This window comes from Cornus florida, unplaced genomic scaffold (assembly GCF_030987335.1).
Source record: "Cornus florida cultivar Cherokee Brave unplaced genomic scaffold, ASM3098733v1 CherokeeBrave_3.0.0_Hap2_Chr09, whole genome shotgun sequence".
Taxonomy (NCBI): Eukaryota; Viridiplantae; Streptophyta; class Magnoliopsida; order Cornales; family Cornaceae; genus Cornus; species Cornus florida.
This window is the reverse complement of record NW_026775579.1, coordinates 79,951,474-79,967,597: the sequence shown is the minus strand read 5'-3', so window position 1 is coordinate 79,967,597 and position 16,124 is coordinate 79,951,474. Positions and strand designations below refer to the sequence as shown.

The 16,124-nt window shown below is 33.7% G+C and overlaps 1 long non-coding RNA gene across 1 annotated transcript; it reads left to right on the top strand.

Annotated features, from left to right (window-relative positions):
- The first annotated feature begins 6,046 nt into the window (after nucleotides 1-6,046).
- LOC132274568 (uncharacterized) lies at nucleotides 6,047-10,050 on the top strand. The gene is made up of 2 exons (XR_009470462.1): nucleotides 6,047-7,114; nucleotides 7,432-10,050. It is a non-coding gene; the product is annotated as an uncharacterized LOC132274568 (long non-coding RNA).
- The last annotated feature ends 6,074 nt before the right edge of the window (nucleotides 10,051-16,124 follow it).

Sequence of the window (16,124 nt, the reverse complement as noted above, 5' to 3'; positions counted from 1 at the left end):
ATTGAACACACCGTTTGAAAACTACGACAACATAATTTTCAGTTAGAAAATTTAACCAATTTCAAAACAGATTAATTCTGTAAACTCCAACCCTATTTTAATACTGGTTCTAGGATTAAATTTTAGACCCAGACAAAATCCTAAACCATGGTTATACATCCACAACATGGATTTAACAGAATCTTTTAAACATAACGGCAACATAAATTCGACTAGTAACTTTAAGCAAACTCAAACCCAATTATTACAATGAAATTAAATACTGTATGCTCATACATAAAAGACGTGTTACAACATCTATTTAATCCATTTTAAACCTTATTAAATCCCTGGAGACTACCTAGGCATGCACAGAACACAAATTACAGAGGAAAGAGAAGAACAGAACTTGCCTGCAGTTTTAGATTTTGAAACTGTAAACCAACGTCTCTGGATTTCCAGTCAACGTCCTAGGCTGCCGTTCACCACCTCCGGTGCTCTTGGTTCAACCCAAAAGCACTCCACTCCTTCCTCCTTGAGCCTCTCTGTATATTAGTCAGACTCACTCTCTGTTTCTTTGTCTCTCACAACTCTTTTTTTACGTGAATAAGGTTAACAAAACCCTTGGCAATCCGTACTTATGTATTTATAGGTTTTAATTGAAACCCTAATTTAAATCCTAAACCAAACCCTAAAGTAAAGCCTAAACCAATTATATGTCCAATCCTAGACACGATATAAAACATGAAACCCTAATTACCAAAACAGTGAATTCACATAAGTACGTAATTAATTAAACTTGAGAAAAACATTTAAATTAATGAAACAAACCAAAATACAATTTAAGCAATTAATTAAAGAAAACACAATTTAGAACGATTAATGAAAGAAAAACACAATTAATTGAATTAAAAATAAAATAAATCAAATAAGTAAATAGTCAATTAATCAAAACAAGCAAATAATCAATTAATTTAATAAAAAAACAATAAATAATTAAATTAAATTCCAGGACTGTCCTTTTAAAATTAGGGGTATTACATGCTTTGTGTGGCTTTGTGTGATTACTTCATACCAATGTGTTTTTTTTTTTTTTTTTTTTTTTCGTACAATGTCATGAGACTTTGTATATTGGGCAATAGTGTGTTGTGATGGTATGTTGGTGCCATGTGATTTTGTCAGGGGTGGGACAGGTAGCTGTGCTGGATTGGTGGTAATATCTTGGTTAGGTGAGTGATGTGGTGATGGACAGTTTTGTTGAGAAAAGATAGGTACTGTGGTATTAGGTTGATTGCATGTCATATAGGTTTCCTTATTTGTGATAGGGAGAGGGGTGGCCTGCAAAGGTGATGCAATAGTCACATGTGGAAGATTTAAATTCAAATTCAAATTCAAACATGGGTCCACCATGGTGGTTTGCTTCCAGAGAGTGGTGGTGGAGGTGGTTGTTGGTGGTGGTTGCTCCTTCAGTATGCTGCATGAATGGTGGTCTGGTCCTTCAGTGGTTGCCTTTGCATCCCTTGTTGTGATTGCTGGGCCTTCCTTTGTGATCAGGTGTGTAGCTGATGTGGTTACTGCATTTGGAGATTTTGAGATAGTGATTACTAGAGGAGATGTTGAATGTGGATGATCTTTCTGAGCCTTGAGCATGACAAGCTCAGCTCTTAGCTCAGAGACAGTCTTCTTCATGTCCTTGTATATATCAAGTGCTCTTCCTAAATTTTCATCATTCCATTGGAGTTGCTCAGTGAGTCTTTTAATTTGGTGTCCCCGTGAGCTATAAAGTGTTGGGTTAAAGTTTTTTGGATAGGCTTTGTTGTTTTTGGTTAGGTAAGATCTGTTGTTTTTGGTAACGTGAGTTGGTCTGTTATCAGGGTAATAAAATTGAGGTGCTTTGTTTTTGCTTGTGTTGGTAGTAATATGGTTAGAGGTTAAGGTGATCATCCGTATGGGGTTGGTGGTGGGTGAAGGAAAATGAGATTGGGTTTTGCCATTGTAGGAAGGTGGAATGGGGGGAGGGTAAACTTGTGTATATAGGTTGGGTGTGTTGGAAATAGTGGCCTAGTTACACACACAACACTATACTATTTGGAAGAGAATAGAAATGGAGGAAAATACTTTTTATTTCACTTGATTTATTATTTGGCTAGAGTAGAGTATATGAATATATAGGCCTCACATATGTATGTGTAACCATTACATTTAAATGTCCATAACTCTCCTATCTCCCACTAACATAATCTTCAATATGCATAACTCCCACTAACATAGTATTTGTTAGGCTTAACTCTCATGACTCTTTATTTTACATAACCTTAACTCCCACTAAGACAATTTACTACCCACTAACATGCTAAATTAACACATGCATCATGGATACAAAAATATTTGAAAATACTAAATACTAAAATCAAGTTTATTTTCAACAGGGTGGAGGTTGGTTAGGAGAAAATATCTTGATGGATTTGTTTTTCTGTGCTGGGGTCTTTGCCTTCTGAATAGGAGTCTTTGGATTGGGGTTATCTTGATGCTGATATGGTGGAATGAATGGTGGTTTCAGGTAGTTAGGGGCCGGATTTATTATTGATGGTGAAGCTTGCCGGTGAGGAGGTTTTCTTAGGTTGGGAGGTTTCAGCTTTTCAATCTCAGGTTTTTGTTTGTGTTTTCTTCATGCAGATAATGTTTCATAGAAGTTGAGACTAGTCTAATCCCTCCTTGTGAGAAATATGTTGCAGCCATGGACTATAAGTCGTGGCTGGTTGTCGCTGGTATAATCTGTGAGGCTGAAAATCATTCGGTGCATATGATTTTTGTTGCTTTGTTATGGGTGGTGTTTTGTTGTTGCCGAAGAGGCTCACACTAATGGTGGTTCACTGGGGATGGGCCAACACCCTTAGTTTGGTCGTTGTGCAACCCTAGGTCCCCCTTGTTTCTCACACTGCATAATGTGGCGTCAAGCTTTTGAATTTCGGGTCAAACTTTCCTTTATTGCAGCGTGTGAAAAATGCGAGGACAGTTTTTTCTAGAATGGTGGGCCCACAAATTATTGATCACTGTAATGTCTAGTATGTGATTGTAATGGTGGTCTCTTCAATGGTGCTAATGTTCATTTTGGTCTTGCTTTAAGCCCAATTCTGTGGCCTGCAATTGAAAAGGACCAATTGTTTATGGATCTTCGTTTGGGTTGGGCCATGAAATGCTTTTTAGGGTGCAGGGTGACAGGGTCTTTTTGCCTATTTCTCATATTATGGTAGTTTTGTTTAGTGGGTGTCTTATGCCTTTATGTATTTTTTGTTGTGTTTTGTAGTTACCATATGATAGTTTCTCATTGCTAAAACAAAAACAAAAAAAACAAAAAAAACAAAATAATAATAATAATAATAATAATAATAATAATAATAATGTTGGAATAACGTATCAAACCATGGAAAGAATATGATATGGACTTGAAAACAAAAGGGGGTGTTAGACCACTACAACAGGATCCACACATTTAGGCTAGCTGGTGATTTTGTTCAGGGTGTGTCTTATGCCTTTATGTATTTTTTGTTGTGTTTTGTAGTTGCCGTATGATAGTTTCTCATTGCTAACAATAATAATAATAATGTTGGAATATCGTATCAAACAATGGAGAGAATATGATATGGACTTGAAAACAAAAAGGGGTGTTAGACCACTACAATAGGATCCACACATTTAGGCTAGCTGGTGATGTTATGAGTGTAGGTCCAGGAACACCAATGCCCACCACTGCAAGTTGGTCCTTTGTGTGTGTGTGTGTGTGTGTGTGTGTGTGTGTGTGTTTTATACGAAGACAAACAAAGCTCAGCCTTAAACAAAGCTGATAGTTCTCTTCTAAATGCTGACAGAATCGATAAGCCTCTCCAATCCATACTTTCAACAAAAAAAAACACACAAAAAAGCCTCTCCAATCCAACTTCTTTTACACGTTTTCCCATGCAGGCACGAAATGTATATATACACACGCGCCTATATGTATATTTTTACAAGTAATGTTTTTTTTAACTAGCATCAAATGTTATAAAAAAACAAAAAACAAAACTAGCATATAATGAGCCAACAAGCTTAATGAAAGGAAAGGAAAACAAAAAAGTTGAACCTATAAACCTTACTTCAATAGTTTCTCAATTTTGACCATATTTTTGTTACTTAAGAGCAAATGGATTATGAATATAGTAAGTAGTAACAATTGAAAATGTGATATCTCTGTTACTTTTAAGATCTATAACCAAAAGCTGGAATCTTTTATTTCACTGAGCAATTAATAAACGAAAAATAATTTTTAGGTCAATCACAAAAGTGAACTTCTTGATATATTCTATATCTCTTTCAAAAAGAATGTTTTACGAATCACAATTCTCCAAAGAAAAACATTTTTTTAAATTACCTACCCAAAATATTAAGTCCTTATATTTGTGCAAATAAATCTTAAATGACATAAAAATAAGACATTGACCAATTTTTTGCGGGGAATGTTTGGGATCAAAAACCCTGTCCACTTCTTTTACGCGTTTTCCAATGCACGCACGAAATAAATGGTTCACAATGAGCCACCCGGGACCACCATATGTACTCCTCTTATTTTTATTTTTATTTTTGATTTATATTTTTTTGGTTACAGCAAAAAACTCACACATACCACTCATATAATTTTTATCACCTATTTTAAAAAGTAGAAAAAATAACATTCAATCACAGAATCCTTGATTACAATGTAAGACTTAATATAGTTACTATTTGAGTTTAAAATTAAAAATAATAATTCACCATAATAATAATAAATTATCTTCTTCCACTCTTACTCTATATACACATAACATATATTTTTCATGGATAGTTACTATTTGAGTTTACATCACGGAGTGTGTTGAAGTATGAACCTGATAATTCACTCGGGTAATTCACTCGCTTACCTTCCTAATGCATTGTTTTCATCATCACAGAGTGTATCAAAGTATGAATATGATCACTTTTTAAATTCTGTTTCCGATCTTGAATCTTGACAAATCGAACCAAAAATCTACAACTTGATCAGATTCGTTTTGATAACGAAATTTGTCAAATTATGTAATATTCCTAATTTTTAGTAGATTTTTTAAAGGATTTATTTAATTATTTTTATTTGCATTTTAATTGATTATGTGACTATATATTTATGTGTTTAAATGACTTAATTGTTTGATGTGAATTATATGTTTTATATATGTGTATTTGTATGATGTGATCTATGTAATTTAATTGTGTAGTTATTTGTAATTATGTGTTAGTTAAATATTTAATTATCTGGTTTATTTTGTTTTAATTTTTAATTTAAAAGGACTGAATTTTTAACTTTTCCAGGTTACAGAAGTCTGTTTGCTGAATGTCCAAAATCGAGCATCGCACTTAAAACCTATGAGTAGATAATGATATATATTTTGATGTAAAAAACCTATGAGTAGATAATGTTTTGACCATGTAAACTTGATGCAATAGGGTAGGTGTCTTCCAAAATATTTTGGTCGATCATGTGATAATTAACATTTAGTAGCTAAGGTGAGATGTAAGTTGTTTTAGGTCATGAAAATTTTATGCAATTGATCTAAAAATATATATTTTTAAAATAGAAGAAGAATGATGGTCGATAACAACTAATGAGAGAGGTAAAATGAAAACTATATATCATTCTAATTTGGTTACAGAACCATACAATTACCCCATATAAAGATTGAATTTTTTTTTTTTTTTTTTAACACATAAAGATTGATCAAACAACAAGAAAAGAAGAGGAATTTACCTATTTGTACAACTTGCTTAACATTCCCAAAAAGATTAATTCCATAGAAGAAAATATATATATATATATATATATATATATATATATATATATATTTTGTGTGTGTGGAAAGTAAAGGTAAATTCCATAGAAGAAAATATGAGTACAGTGGCCCGAGGAAGGCTAAAATGTTACTAAAATAAAAGCCTTATATGACAGGCCCAGCCCAAACTAAAATACAAACCCAGCCCCAATACGGAGACAAACATGACCAAGGATTTAAACTTTAAAGTCACAATTCCAGTGAGCAGCAGGTGAAAGCTTCACCATCAATAGTTCCTAGTCCGGCGGAAATTGTATAGATATAGATGGCAATTAGCAGCTAGCCAACGCGGCAGAGCAAGTCATGACACTAACAACTCCGTCGAATGCTTTCTTGAACCAGCTATGAGATCGACAAACATAAATGACCAGGATTCAAAGTCACAATTTCGGTGAGCAGTAGTCCATAGTCCGGCAGAAATTGTATAGATATAGATGGCCATTAGCTAGACAACGCGGCACAGCCAGTTATAACACAAAACCGTAATAACTCCTCCTAATGCTTTCTTGATCCGGCTATAAGATCGGGTTCTCCCAAACCGGTATGTAAATCTCAGCGATCCCTGTGTATTCACAGGGTATTCCACATAGGGTCCAGGCGGCCTACCTCTGAGTTCCCTCAGCGACACATCAACCTGACCGTTGCATCGGTCACGGTTAACCCGCCGTTTCCAGTATAACTTGGTGACAACCCTGGAGCAATCATCTGGGAGGTTGGAGTCACGTATCCAGTATGTGGCGTTGAATTTCAAATTAGGTTTGGTCCCCTTTTCCTGTATAACTTGGTGACATCCCTGGTTCAACATGGAATTTGATGAAGCATGGGGACGGATCATTGGCAAGACTCCATTTCCTCTAATTGGTGAGGGATTTGTGAGGTTCGAAGAGAAGAAAGCCGCAGACATGTAATGTTGGGAAAGATAACTATCAGTGAGCTTGTTGAAAGTTCTGCCCTTGTTGTTGTCGAGACTGTTGCTAATAGAGCAGTCAATTTTCAGCGAAAACTTGAAGAAAAGTTATGGGCCTGGTGTGACTTTTGCAACAAATCGTGCAATACTCGGGAGAACTGCTGGAAAATTCATGAAAAACCAACGAATTAGAAGAGTAGCAAGCCTGGTGACAGAAATAGGCATGCGGTTCCTATTGTCAATGAAGCTGAGACAAGTCCTTTAAACAAGGAGCAGATAGATCACCTTCTGAAGCTGCTGAAATTTAATTCCTCATCTGGTATTCTTAGTATTTCTCTTGCACAAACAGGTAATACACTTAATGCCCTTTCTTGTTATTTAAATTCTGTTTCATGGATCATCGATTCTGGAGCCTCTGATCATATAACCAGCCTTTCCAATCTTTTTAGCACTTACTCACCATGTTCTGGCCTTGAAAAAATTAGAATTGCAGATGGTAGTTTCTCACCTATTGCAGGAAAATGTTTGATACAATTATCCGAGAATATAGATCATAAATCTGTTCTCCATGTCCCTAAACTAGCCTGTAACCTTTTGTCTGTGAGTAAACTAACCAAATAATCAAATTGTCATGTAATTTTCTGTGATTCTTACTGTGAATTTCAGGACGATAATTCGGGGAAGAAGATTGGCAGTGCTAAGATAATAGATGGACTTTACTACTTTAATGGTGACTTCTCCAGTAATAAAAAGGCTCAGGGCCTCAGTAGTGTTAGTTCTAACTCTATTTATGAACAAATAATGTTTTGGCATTTAAAACTAGGATATCCTAGTTTTCCATATCTTAAACGTTTCCTACTTTATTTAAAGATTTGGATTGTTCATCATTCTAATGTGAAAGTTGTTGCTTCTCTAAGAGTTATTGTACTACTTATTTGCCTAAACCTTATGCTCCTTCAAAACTATTTTATTTAATACATAGTGATGTTTGGGGACCTTCAAGAGTCACTACTATTTTTAAGAAAAAATGATTTGTTACTTTTATAGATGATTATACCCGTTTATGTTGAGTTTATTTGATAAATGAAAAGTTTGAGGTTGAAATTTTTTTTAAGAATTTTTACATAATGATTGAAACTCAGTTTTAAGCAAAAATTAGCATTTTTCACACCGATAATGGAACCGAGTATTTTAATGAAATTTTGGGGAGTTTTTATCCATCATTAGTCTACTTGTGTGGATACCCCTCAACAAAACAGAATTGCTAAAAAAAAAAAAATAATAAACATTTACTTGAAGTGGCTCGTGCTATAATGTTTTTAATGAATATTCCAAAATATCTTTGGGGGGAAGTTGTTTTAAGAGCGTCATATTTAATTAACATAATGCCTACACGTGTTTTAAAATATAGCACGCCATTAGAATGTTTTAAAAGAATTTTTCCTTTATCAAGAATATATTCGGATTTATCTCTAAAGGTTTTTTGCTGCATAGCTTTTGTTCACATACGCAATAATACTCGATCCAAACTTGATTCTCAAGCTGAAAAATGTGTTTTCATAGGGTATGCTTCTACTCAAATGGGATATAAGTGCTATAATCCCCAAACAAGAAAATTTTATGTGAGTATGGATGTCTCTTTCTTTGAAAATAAATTCTACTTTCACAAAAATTCTCTTTAGGGGAAAAATAAGGTGATGGAAGAAAATTTTTGGGATTTATCTCCTACTCCTTTACCAAATGTGATTTTGATTACTTCACCTCATCCTACTGTTATTCCCGAAATTCAAAGTCAGGAACAATGTGATAAAACCAATGAAAACAATGAAGGGAATCCTAGTCATACAGTGCCAAACATTATTATATCTGAAACAAGGGAAGAACCACTACAACTGGGCACAAAAGTTCCCAATACTGAGCCTCTGGTTTATACTCGGAGAAGACCTCATCAAAAGAGTCAAAGTCTGCATATTCCTCTTGGAAATGATCAATCTCAACCTCCGGGAACTGGACCTCTAGATATCACAGGTAATTCTGAACCTAAATCATCTTCAGTTCCCATTGCTTCTCCTAACAAAGAACCATCAAACCTTGATATTCCTATAACTGTTAGGAAATGTATTCGAATTAAATATCCAAATCCAAAATATCCCATTACCAAATACCTTTCTTATTAAAAACTCTCTCATACTCAAAGGGCTTTTACCTCAAAAATCTCACACTTGTTTAGCCCGAGAAACATTTAGGAAACTCTTAATGATCCGAATTGGAAGGTAGCAGTAATGGAAAAGATGAATGCTCTTAGAAGAAATGGTACTTGGGAGATAGTTGATTTACCTAAGGAAAAAAGAATAGTAGGTTGCAAGTGGGTCTTTACTGTGAAATGTAAAATTGATGGTAGCATGAGAGGTATAAAGCAAGACTAATAGCAAAAAGGGTTCACCCAGACCTATAGAATTGATTATCAGGAAACTTTTGCTCCTGTAACCAAGATAAACTCAATCAGAATCTTGTTATCTTTGTCTGTGAATTTCAGCTGGCCATTACACCAGTTAAATGTAAAAGATGCCTTTTTAAATGGAGATCTTGAGGAGGAGGTCTTTATGAATCTACCATCTGGGTTTGAAGAAAAATTGGGACCTAATAAAGTCTGTAGACTAAAAAAATCTTTATATGGGGTCTCGAACAGTCGCCTAGAGCTTGGTTTGAGAGATTTGGGATAGCTGTGAAGAATTGTAGCTACTGTTAGAGCCAAGCTGACCATACCATGTTCTACAAACATAGTAGAAAATGCAAGGTTGTAGTCTTAATTGTCTACGTGGATGATATAGTCTTAACAGGTAATGACAATGAAGAATTAGAGAAACTGAAGAGACTTGCAGCTGACTTTGAGTTCAAGGATTTGGGTGTATTAAAATACTTTCTTGGAATGAAGTTTGCTAGTTCCAAAGAAGGGATATTTGTGACTCAATGTAAATATGTTCTTGATTTACTTAGTGGGACAGGTCTGCTAAAATGTAAACCAGTCGAGACACCTATTGAGCCCAACCTTAAGCTGCAGCTTTCTAAAGATGAAGAAGTTCTGAATAGAGAGCAGTATCAAAGACTTGTTGGAAGATTAATCTACTTGTCACATACACGTCTAGATATAGCTTTTGCAGTCAACATGATTAGCCAGTTCATTCATTCACCTGGACGAAAAACACTTTGATGCAGTCTATAGAATTCTCAGATACCTAAAATGTAATACCCTAATATTTTAAAGGTATTATTTATTGGGATTCATGATTTTATTTTTATTTAAATTAATTTTTTTGATTTATTTGGGATTAATCGCTTTTATTTTTATTTTTAAATGATTTGTTTTAATTAATTGAGTGCTTACAGTAATTATTTTATTTTATTTATGTTTTATGAATTATTGATATGATGATTTTTGTCTGTGTGTTTAATTATTAATTGAATTGTTGGCGTATTGATTTTATTGGTATGGTATGACTTAGTTGTAAATTCTTATTTGTTTATATGCTCTAGGTAATTAGTTATTTTTTAATTTAAGTATTAAGGATGGCAACGGGGCGGGTTTGGAGCGGGTTTCCCTAAATCCCGCCCCGCCCCTTTTAATTTTTGTCAAGTCCATGCCCGCCCCGAGACCCGCGACGAGTTGGATTTTCATATCCAACCCCGCCCCGTTAGGAAATACTGTGCCCCCGTGCCCGCCCCACTAATAAATTTTTTTCTCCCACTTTTTGGAACTTAAACTCCTGCTATTTAAATGTGCAAAGCCTAGGAATGACACAACATAAATAAAATTATGCATCCTAATAAAAATAAAAAAAATAACATGCACATAACATAATTCAGAGAATATAATAAACAAAAATAAAAGTTTAATACAACCAAATCACAAGAAGTTCTAAGCTCCAACTTCCACCATAACCAAAACAAAAGCAAATTTAATACCAAGTTTACATCCCAAATTAGGATTGTAAGAGATGGGTAATTGGGTAAGCCGCTAAAATAACTTATTAATATATATATATATTAAATATAGTTATATGTGGTGCGGGGCCCCTAGGATATGTATATTGAACCCTTACCCGCCCCGTGACTCTCGACGGGTACAAAATTTGTATCCATGTCCGCCACAACGGTATAACAAGTGTTCCAATATCCGTTATTAACTGGGTGGGACAGGGCGGGGCCCCGACGGGGCGGTAAAAATTGACATCCCTATTAAGTATTTATTTAATTATTTTATTTATTTAAATTAATTGGATTGGGCTTAAGGAAAGTTGGACCAAATGATATGGTCTTAGGCTTAGATGAAGCCTAAATGGGTTAATTAATAAAGGCCCATGGTTATGTGATTATTTAAAATGATTATTTTGTATAATTATATATATATATATATATATTTAATTATATATAAATATAATTAATTAATAAGTGTTATGGAAGGATATATATATAGATATATATTTATGGTGATATATATAGGTATATATGATTTAATTAACCAATGGTTAATTATGGAAGGTCCATATATATATATATATATGTAATTTAATATAGGTTTATAGATATATATTATTTAAAGGTTTTTATTTTAATTCATAGTCCTAGTTGGAATAGGATTTGGAATTTAAGGTGTATAAAAATACACATAAGGCTTTAGGGTTAAAAGTTTGTCATGTTAGAAAAATAAGAGAGATGAGAGGGAAAAAGAAGAGAAGGCTGACAAAGAGGAGGACGGATTGGAGAATAAAGATGCCGGAATTAAAAGAGACAATTAAAGCTTGAAACGTCGGTTTCGTTTCAAAACCTTCAGGCGAGTTCTTCTCTAACTTTCTTCTTAGAACCTATAAGGATTTCACCTTGAGTATCAAGGCTTTGGATTAAATCTATTAATTAAATAATGGTTATAATGGACTAATTAAAAGCATGATTATTATTATTATTATTATTTTATTTGAAATTGTTGGATTTTAATTAATTAATTTTATATATATAGGTTGAGTATATTTAAAATCATCAGTTAGGCTTGATCTATGGACCCAAGAGGGTTAACTAGGGTTTATAAAATTTTTTAGTATTTTTCTGGATTTTTTTTATTATTAGAATTATATATATATATAATTATATATGTGTTTAAATTAGTTGTATATAATATAAACTATTTATATAATGTATACTGGAGGCTGTTCAAATCGGCGCACCCAATAAAGGGCTGGGATTCGGTGCAGCAAGGCGCATGGTACTTCAATGCGCTTAGATCAGGACCTTAGGATGGTCCTGAAGATCAACAGAAGATCCGGTGTGGGCAGGTGTATCTGAAGGTGGTACATACGCTGATCTGGTCCACTGGATTACTTTAATATTAAGTAGATTGATTTGGTGTAGTGCGGATACATGGAGATTCGATCTACCACGGATCAGAGCCATTAATGTTGCTTGATCAAAGAGAGATTGATACGGTGTAGCACAGGTGCATGGATTCGCGGAGAGATGATCCAGTGAGACGCGCGCATATGGACAAAGTACAACCAGGGAATGACAGTGCGCCACGTCAGCCAGAGAGGTATTAGGCACGTGTGCAACGTGTGGGGATGCGTGAAGACGCGTGGCTATTTGTGGTGGCGCGTGGAAGCGCGTGCAGTGTGTTTAGATGCATGTGGAGTCGGGTGGGGGCGCGTGAGGTGGCGTACGGTGTTCCAGAAAGTTCCTGTGAGGCCCAGTGATGTCCCATAATTGATTTTAAGCTTTCTAGTGTAGAAATCAACCCTTAAAGGATGTGTTATTGGTGTTAGGAGACACATCAAGTATCACTACAGTATTTAATACGCGTATATATAATTAACTAATAATTGGTGATGGGAGGAGGAATATATATATATATATATATATTAAATAATATATGTGTGTATATGTATATATTATTGAGGATGATTAATATTAATCATTCTTAATTAGTATATCAGGATGGGTTGGTTTTAAATTAATGTTTTCGCGTATGATATGCATAAGATGTATATGTATGATTTAGCTTATTAATTAAGTTTAAACTTGGTACATGGTTGAATTGTAGGCATAGATGAGTTGCCAAAGGCTTAAATATATTACCTTATTATTTGTATGAATAAAATACATAAATGGGAAGTATGGATAAATTGTTAATTAAAAGTATAAATATATATACTTGAGGAGGCATGGTTGAGTTGTCAATATATAAATAAATATATTTATAATGGCATGATTGAATTGCCAATGCATAATTATATTGTTATGTGTTAAATGATTAAAATGTCATCTATGGTTATTGTATGTATAGGTTGGATTAGGATTAGATATTCTTAAATTAGAATAGTCTGGTACTTCCTGGTCAGTGTATTATTTTATACATATTAATAAAATAATACTGGTGGAGACATGGATGATTTGTCAAAACTTAGATTTTGGATATGTGATTTAAATAATTAAAATAATTATCGGATTTTGGGATTAAATATAATATTCTTTTTTATTATAATTTATTGTTTAAATGAATAAACAACTGACTATGATAGGATTAAGATTAAAGGAGTTTCTTTTTAAAAGAAATGGTGGATTAGTTTAGGAATGATTATTATTTTAATCGTTGTTTAATAGGTATGAAAATTTAATAAACCTATTAATGGATGTGGTTAGTATAGTACATATAATTATATATAGATATGTATATCGTGCTTTATTAAACTTAAAACTTTATTAGGGTTGGTTTTGATCAGAGATGATCTACTTATTGGTTTTCAGAGGTCTGGTAGAGAGAACTTGCTCGTAGGGTTTAACCCATGATTTATTTTTCAAGTTATTAGAAATTCCAGTCTCGAGATTGAGGATCCGCAACTGGGAGAATGTTATTCATCTATTTAGTTTGTGTACTTTTATAGTTGATTGGATTATTGGATAATGTTTTAAGGGGTCCTGGAATTACGAGATTCCCAAGTTGTAATTGTTGGAGAATTATTAATTAATATTTATTTATTAGTTTTCTTTAGCGGTTTATTTATTCTTTATTATTCATCTTTGTATTCTGTGTTTGTTTAAATACTTTAATTATTTTGATATCCCTTAATTTTGTGCGCGGACTTGATAAACCAGTATTCCGAAATCAGGGGGTATCACATAAAAGGGACCCAGGAAGAGGACTACTATTAAAAAATCGTGGGCATTTGCAAGTTGAAGCCTATACTGATGCGGATTAGGTTGGGAGTGCTATTGATAGATAGTTAACTTCTGGCTACTGCACTTTTGTTGGAGGTAACCTTGTCACTTGGCGGAGTAAAAAATAGAATGTGATAGCAAGAAGCAGCGCAGAGGCCTAATTTAGATTAGTTGCTCATGGAATTTGTGAGATATTATGGATTAAAAGACTATTGGAAGAATTAAATGTCTCTAATCCATTGTATATGAAATTGTACCGTGACAATAAAGTTGTTATTTCGATCGCTCATAATCCAGTGCTTCATGACAGAACAAAGCACGTAGAGGTAGACAAACACTTCATCAAGGAAAAGCTCAAAAATGGATTGATCTGTATGCCGTACATTCCTACTACCGAGTAAGTTGCAGATGTGCTTACAAAGGGACTTCCTACAAGATAGTTCGACAGACTAATTGGCAAGCTGGCTATGGAAGATATCTTCGAACCAGCTTGAGTGGAAGTGTTGAAAAGGAAAGATTCGGTAGTAATACTACCAAATATTATTAGCTGTAAGTATAATATTCGAAGGATATTTGTTGTAAATAAAATATCGGTTAATACTATAAATTAGGAAATTATTAATTAGGCCAGCTAGCTATTGTAATTAGTTTTCTGATTTTGTACGTGTATTCTCTCCTAAAAAGAGAACCCGTGTAAACTTGTGAAGTGTGTACTAATACAAAAACAATTCATCCATATTTCTTTCCTTTTCAAGTTTATAGTTTTTAAGAATTCAGAAAACAGAAAATGTTTTCAGAGAATTATAAAAGACAGAAAATAGTTTTTAGAAAACTAAATGAAGCAGAAAGTTTTTTTATACTGTTTTCAGTGTTACAAACCAAACAAGCCTTGGTTTCGTTTTCTAAAAACTAAGTTCTAAAAATGCCTATTTTCAGAGAACTTTCTTTTATAGTTCTTTAAAAAATGTTTTTTATTCTCTGAATTCTTAAAAACTATTTTCAGAATTACAAACTAAACAGACAGCTTTTTGTACAGTTTTCTATTTTCACCTTCCTGAAAATAGAAAACTGTTTTCAAAGTTACGAACTAAGGGCCTGTTTAGTAATAGGAATTATTTCCTACTTTTTACTTTCAATTCTGAAAAAGCAAAAATAAAAATAAAATAACGTTTATTAAATTACTTTCACTTTTTGATTTTGAGAAAGTAATTCCTAAATTTGTGAAGAGAAGAGAAAGTGAGATTTTCTCACTTTCTCTACTTCCTATACTGTGCGGAGGAAGTAATTTCCACACTGTAGCGCTAAATACTGTAGCGCTAAATACTGTAGTTTTAAAACCTAAACTCCGTCTCATTTATATCATCGTTCGCAAGCCTCTGCCTCCTGTCTGCTTCAAGAAAGCCCTAGCCTCTCACCTCATCTGTTTCAAAAAAGTTTTACCGATCGTCATCCCTTATCTGCGAGCGTCGATCGGCAACGGAGACTCAACGGCCGACCAACACTTCGCCTGTAAGTTCACCCTCTCTTCTCAGATTCTCCCTCTTCTCAGATTCTCTTTCTTCTCAGATGCTCTCTCTCCTCGTGTATGAAGATTTTTCCCTAGAATCTGCAATTTTATTCCTGAATGTGTATGTGTATATCTGTATGTGTATATCTATATGTGTATATATAACAATTTGTCTCAGTGCCCTCAAATCAAAGACCTCTTCAGCCCTGATTCCTTTGTTTTCGTTCGCTGAATGTGTATATATTTGCATGATCTGTTTAAAATATTTCCGAAAATAGAAGAAGTGTTTAAAATATTTTTCATTGGCTGGATTTGGTGGTTGTCGATTTTTTTAGATTGATTGTTTTATTGGTTGTCATTTTGTTGTGCATGTGAAATTTTATATATAAAGGCTTCATTTTTGAAAGTTCCTCTAACATCTCTCAAATTTTTTAGAATTTATTGCCTAACAAATTTATAGTTATAATGAATTACACTTAAATCTGTCATTAATCTATCCATCATGTTTTTGAGTGAATTCCACAGTGTTGGAAAGGGCTTACCATGAACTACCTCACACTCTGCTTCCACTTGTAGATTATCAAATAGGGTGTAAATTGGTCAAAAGAAGAGATAGGGTACTGAGTGGTGAATTGTTAAGAAATAAATT